A 6,000-nucleotide genomic window follows, 5' to 3' on the forward strand; every position below is an offset into this window, starting at 1 on the left:
AGACGTGCCCTGGGCATCACTGTCACCTGGATCAATACAGTATAACCCAATTTCTGCACCAGTTCCTGATCAAACTTCAAGATAAAGCTAGCTGTATCTCTTCTGACTGGGTTCCAGAGTTACCAGTTATTGGAGTTATCAGTTACCAATTATTATTTGGATAAGTAAAATGACCCAACATCAGTGAATAAGTAGAGCAGACAACTTACAAGTATGGTTCTCCAGCCAGATTACATGGGTTTATAAAGTCACTAGCAGTATAAATTTAGCTGAATTACTTAACTTGCCCTAAGATTCATTTTTCTTTAAAGATTTTATTTATTTATTCATGAGAGACACAGAGAGAGAAGCAGAGACACAGGCAGAGGGAGAAGCAGGCTCCACGCAGGGAGCCCAATGTGGGACTCGATCCCAGGACCCTGGGATCATGCCCTGGGCCGATGGCAGATGCGCTCAACCGCTGAGCCACCCAGGATGCCCCTGTTAACATTTTTATTATACGTATTTATTATTTTTGTTGTGGGCTACTATTATTCGCTAAAATTAATATTTATTTATTTGACAGGGTTTTTTTTTAAGATTTTATTTATTTATTCATGAGAGACACAGAGAAGCAGAGGCATAGGCTGAGGGAGAAGCAGGCTTTTCCCAGGGACCCCGATATGGGACTCGATCCCGGATCCTGGAATCACACCCTGAGCCAAAGGCAGACGCTCAATTGCTGAGCCACCCAGGTGTCCCTTTATTTGAGAGATTGAGAGAGACAGAGTGAGGAGGGGGAGAGGCAGAAGGAGGAGAAAGAATCTTAAGCAGGCCCCACATCTAGTGCAGAGCCCAACGTGGGGATGGATTTCATGATGCTGAGATCATAACCTGAGCCAAAATCAAGAGTCAGACGCTTCACCAACTGAGCCACCCAGGTTCCCTACAATTAACATTAAAAAAATTATATATATATATATATATATATATATATAATTATTATTATTTATTTATTCATGAGAGACACAGAGAGAGAGAGGCAGAGACATAGGCAGAGGGAGAAGCAGGCTCCACACAGGGAGCCTGATGCGGGACTTGATCCCAGGACCCCAGGATCACGCCCTGAGCCAAAGACAGATGCTTAACCGCCAAGCCACCCAGGCATCCCACCTACAATTAACATTTTTAAAGATTTTATATTTTTCAGTAATCTCTATGCCCAACATGGGGCCCAAACTCACAAGCCCAAGATCAAGAGTCACACACTCCACTTATTGAGCCAGCCAGATGCCCCTAATATTAACATTCTTTTGAAGGCTTACCATGTGCCAGGCACTGTGCTAAATCCTCTACACTGATGCTCTCATGGGGAGTATGTGGTGGTGAGAAGTGTTTGCAGGCCCCTATGTGCATGGCTGCCTCCACCATAAAGGAGGGCGCTTCCATCCAAATGCCCATAAAGGACGCTTCCGGCCTTTCTTTCTCTCCCTTCCTTGCTCTCCCTGATGGGAAGAGGAGCTAGCCTAAGGGTTGGAGCTCAACAATCACTTCATTGGTAGGTGGCCTCACTTTAAAATGGTTGGCAGGTACCCATTCCCTTTCTGTTCTATCTGTGATGGGTGAGCAGTGAGGGACCTGGTGGCTGGTCTCACTCTCTTGTAACTTTCCTACCTGTACCTGGTGGAACGTGCTAGGGGCCCAGCTGTCTTCGTTCCTGCCAGGGAGAGTAGGAAGGCTGGACTGAGGCCCAGGCCTAAGCCAAGTTCTCAGTACAACTAACCAAAAGCCTTGGGTCATAGTTCTGGTTTGCCCAGGTTGATCAGAGTACTTTTAACATATGCTAAAGTAACCTATGAAGATTCTGGTATATGAGCTTGGCAGATACAGAGAAGGGAGACTGAGTGAGAAACAATGATTTAAATAATGGAGGTGATCCCACCCACCATTCATCTCAGTGAGTCTCTGGCCCAGAGTGTGGAGAGAGAAGACTCAAATCTGCAGGATCTCTCTGATCTACTCAGATCCCATATGCCCCTTGGAGTGTGGACATCTCCCTACTAGAAGTGATTCTAATGCCTAGGGACAGGGATTTAAAAAACAAAAACAAAAAATTAGCCTTCAGATGTAAGCTAACAATTTCCTCTGGTGCTCACTAGTGGTTTTCTTTTCTAAAACAGGAGGGGAAACTGGTTGTATTGGACTCACTGTGGGACAGGTTGGTCCCCCACATGGCACCTTCCCAGGCGTTTGAAGAGCAGTTTTAACCCGGAGCAGCTTTCACCTTAAGTGCTAGCAAGAATGCCTGCTGTCCATTTCCACTGCAGTCTTTTGTTGTGTCTGCTCTGTGGGTCGGAGCCCTGTAGGGGAGACGAGAGGAGAAAGCATTCCAGGCTCCCAAACACCAAGTTACTTGTGCTCAGAGAGGGTGAAGCATCCTGCCCACTTGTGCACAGCTAAGTGGCAGAGTCCAGATTCAAGCCCAGGGCTGCCTGGAGGCACAGGCCCGCTCCTAACGCCCCCACCCCCACCCCCGCCCATGCCTCTGCGGCCTAATCTAGCAGTTTGCTCAATCTTGCTCTGCAGAAGCACGAATCATGGAAGCTGGATGGAACAGCTGACCACCCAGCACAGCCTCTCACCCAGTAAAGCTCCCCTTTCCAGCACCTTCAATGGCCTGTCAGCTCGCCTCCGTTCAGACACCTTGAGGGACGGTGAGCTCATTACCTTCCTCCAGGCCACCCAACTCATTGTTACAGATGCTGCCTTCTACTAAACACCTCTGACTAGAAGATCTGAGCTCTGCCTTCTGTACACTACCCAATCTGCCAAATCCACAGGACTTTCACTTATCTGAGGCCTGCGTTCCCCAGAGACTTCATTGATGCCCACTATTGTTCCTTATATGTGCCAGATGCAAAGACCCACATGGCACCACTGCTGCCCTCAAAGCACTCGCAGGCTAGAGGGGGAGCCGCTGTGGACCTGGAAATGGAAGCCAGTAGGCTGGTGAGGAAAGAGCAGAGAGCCAGGGAGGCCCTGCGACCCAGTGGGTACTCAGTGGGAGCTGCCAAGAGTAGAGGCTCCTTCACCCCTGTGTCCCTGGCACCGAACACGGCTCCTGGCTCACAGCTGGCGTCAGGGCATGTTCATGACAGCCAAGCTAGTGATGTCGGAGGTGCTCCCCGGGGAAGTGCTCTCCAGGCTTCCAGGCTGGGCCTTGGAGGAAAGATCTGTTCAGGCCAGAGAGGAAGGCTAAGTCAGAAAATTCCTGGCTTTGTCAAATCTTGATTTATATTCAATACTGAAAAATCAGGAGTTTTCACAATAAAATCTGGCCTTGGAGCCTCTCCTGAAAACAGCAAAAATCTCACACCACGGAGCTGATAAATCTTCCGAGTGACCACATCTTTGTGCTGAGTGGCTGTGGCTCCAGACCTGAACCACATTCTCCTCCAGCCCACTTCTCTCACTTGCACCTTCCTGCCCGGTCCCTGCAGGCATCTCTGCGAACTCCTGCGTGGAACCTGGCCCATTCGGTTTCCTCATTATTCTGATTTAGATGACTTTTTTTTTTTTTTTTTTTTTTTTTTTGAGAGAGAGAGAGAAGCAGAGGCAGAGGAGAGAGCAAAGCAGACTTCCTGCTGAGCAGGGAGCCCAATGTGAGGCTACATCCCAGGACCCTGGGATCATGACCTGAGCTGAAGGCAGACGCTTAACCGGCTGAGAAAGCGAGAGGCCCCTAGAAAACTTTAATGCAGTGATTCTCAGCTTGAAGGGAGAAGGAAAGGTAGCCTCATAGGGATTTTTCAAACTACTCATATATCCTGGAAAGTCTCCTACTGTCCCTTCTCTCTCCACCCACCGTCAGGGGCCCCACCTCACCCCTGCCTCACTGGCAGTGCTAAGTGTGGTACTTCCACCCACGACATTTCCCCGATCCAACGGGAAGATGTGTCGATGCTTACTCTCATCTCACATGACAACGGTCACGCCCCCTCCTCGCTAATCATCACTAGAGCCTGTCACCTAGCAACATAGCATCCATCGGGATGGCAACCACACACCAGTTCATTCATCCCTCCAGCAGACATTGACTGAGCTGCTCCCACGCCTGGGATAGTTAGGGACTCAAAAAAGACTCATTGCATGAATGAATGAAGATACAGGGATGAATGAGGCCTCAAAGGAGGTCATACTCTGGGCAGGAGAAAAACAGATTTAAAAAAAAAGAGCTGTAATACAAGCTATAATAGGTGTGTGTATGCATATGTCAATTCCAAAGCAGGGAAGTCCGGGAGGGAAGGGGGATAGTTCTATTAGGTCTTGAGGAGGATCAAGAATTTGATACAAGAGGAAGAAGGAACAGAGGAAACCATGTGCCGGGGCCCAGGAGCATCATAGGATAGGCATCATAAGCAAAGGCCCTGAGGTACAGTACTGCATGGCACACCTGAGGCCATGGGAAGCTCAATATCAACAGAGCAAAGGGCAGAACAAGATTCCCCAAATCCTTGTATCCACAAGGTTCAAGCCCATCCTAAAGTTCAGACAGGAAGATCAGAGTTCTTTTGAGACAGAGGTGAGGCATGCATCCCTGCATGGCCTACTCTGGGCATAGGGACCGGAGGACAGCCCTGGTCAGTAGAATGCTTGCAGAATAAAGTCAAAGATGGAACAGAGACAAGAAGGGAAAAGGGGAAGCATTCACGTGCCATGCAAGGCCAAGATGCTGCCTGGGTGGTTCCCAAATACTTTCTCACTTGTTCCCCTCAAGAGCATTACACAGCTCACAGGTCCTGGATGATCTCGCCCTGCCTACCATCTCTGTGTTAGGTAGTGTTCCTCTCCTGCCTTTCAGTCTTCTAATATCTGTTTAACTAATTTCCTACGTTAATTTCTGCCGGTTAAAATAACCGGTTTGGTTTCTGTTTTCCTGCCTAGAAACAAATAAAGGAATTCATGAACAGAGAAACAGACCAGCATGAGTGAAAAAGAGAACACACAAAATGAGGCGAGGCTGGATCACACAGGGCCTTGGGCCATGTGATAACCTGGAGGAGGGCCTGTGGGCCTGGGACCCAGTCTTCAGCATCAGCAGCACCCAATCAGGTCCTCAAAGTATTGGTCATTCCTCTGTACCCCAAGGCTTCCCAGGGCAAGCACCCAAGACTCTCGGCCCAAATCACTTTCCCCGATCACAGGATTATGCCCAGCCAGAACGTGGGCACTGTGCAAGTGCTAGGAAATTAGCACTCCCAAGAGCAATCCTTGAATGGTGGGAGGTGGAAGTTAGTGGATAAATGCCAAGCTTCCTTACTTCTAGAGTGAAACAGTCCAGAGGAGAGCTCTGCACACTTCCTAAAGGGAGTCCTCGTTGCCCACAGTGGTGATGGCACGTTCACGTACCCATATATCAACCACACCCCATACCCTAGCTTCCTTACCTCTCCTGTCTCACCTTTCCATCGATTCTACTGGGGCTTCCTGGGGTCATCTTCGAAATAAGCTATCTGCTCTCAAACTCTTGCCTGAGGATCTGTCTTTGATGGAATCTAAAACAAGATGTTACCAGAGTGATTCCAGGAAGTAAGCTCTCCGGATGGGATTTTAGAATCAGATCAGAACCAGCTAGGTGTCAACGAGGGCACTGTTTTGATGTTAAGTGGGATGGAGAGCACCTCAAGCGTGCTGTATCAGCACATTACTAGGACTCTAACTTTTGGTTACTCGGAAGGGGGTATAGGTAGAAGATTCACTGGAGCCTGTGACAACTCTACCACTTGAAAAATAGGAGGGTGGGCACCTGGATGACTCAGTGGTTGAGTGTCTGCCTTTGGCTCAGGTTGTGATCTCGGGGTCCTGGGATCGAGTTCTGCACCCAGCTCCCCACAGGGAACCTGCTTCTTCCTCTGCCTATGTCTCTGCCTCTTTCTGTGTGTCTCTCATGAATAAATAAATAAATAAAAAAGTCTTTAAAAAATAGGAGAGTAATGGTTATTATAAGGATTATGAAGCTTG

The 6,000-nt window shown here is 48.5% G+C and overlaps 1 long non-coding RNA gene across 1 annotated transcript in view; it reads left to right on the forward strand.

Annotated features, from left to right (window-relative positions):
- The window catches only part of LOC140642775 (uncharacterized), a 46,121-nt gene extending 42,699 nt beyond the window's left edge, over window positions 1–3,422 (forward strand). Inside the window, exon 4 of the long non-coding RNA XR_012039183.1 lies at window positions 2,160–3,422. This is a non-coding gene — a long non-coding RNA (uncharacterized lncRNA). The remainder of the gene's footprint in view (window positions 1–2,159) is intronic.
- Window positions 3,423–6,000: the final 2,578 nt, after the last annotated feature.

The sequence above is a fragment of the Canis lupus genome, chromosome 11, assembly GCF_048164855.1.
Source record: "Canis lupus baileyi chromosome 11, mCanLup2.hap1, whole genome shotgun sequence".
Lineage (NCBI taxonomy): Eukaryota > Metazoa > Chordata > Mammalia > Carnivora > Canidae > Canis > Canis lupus.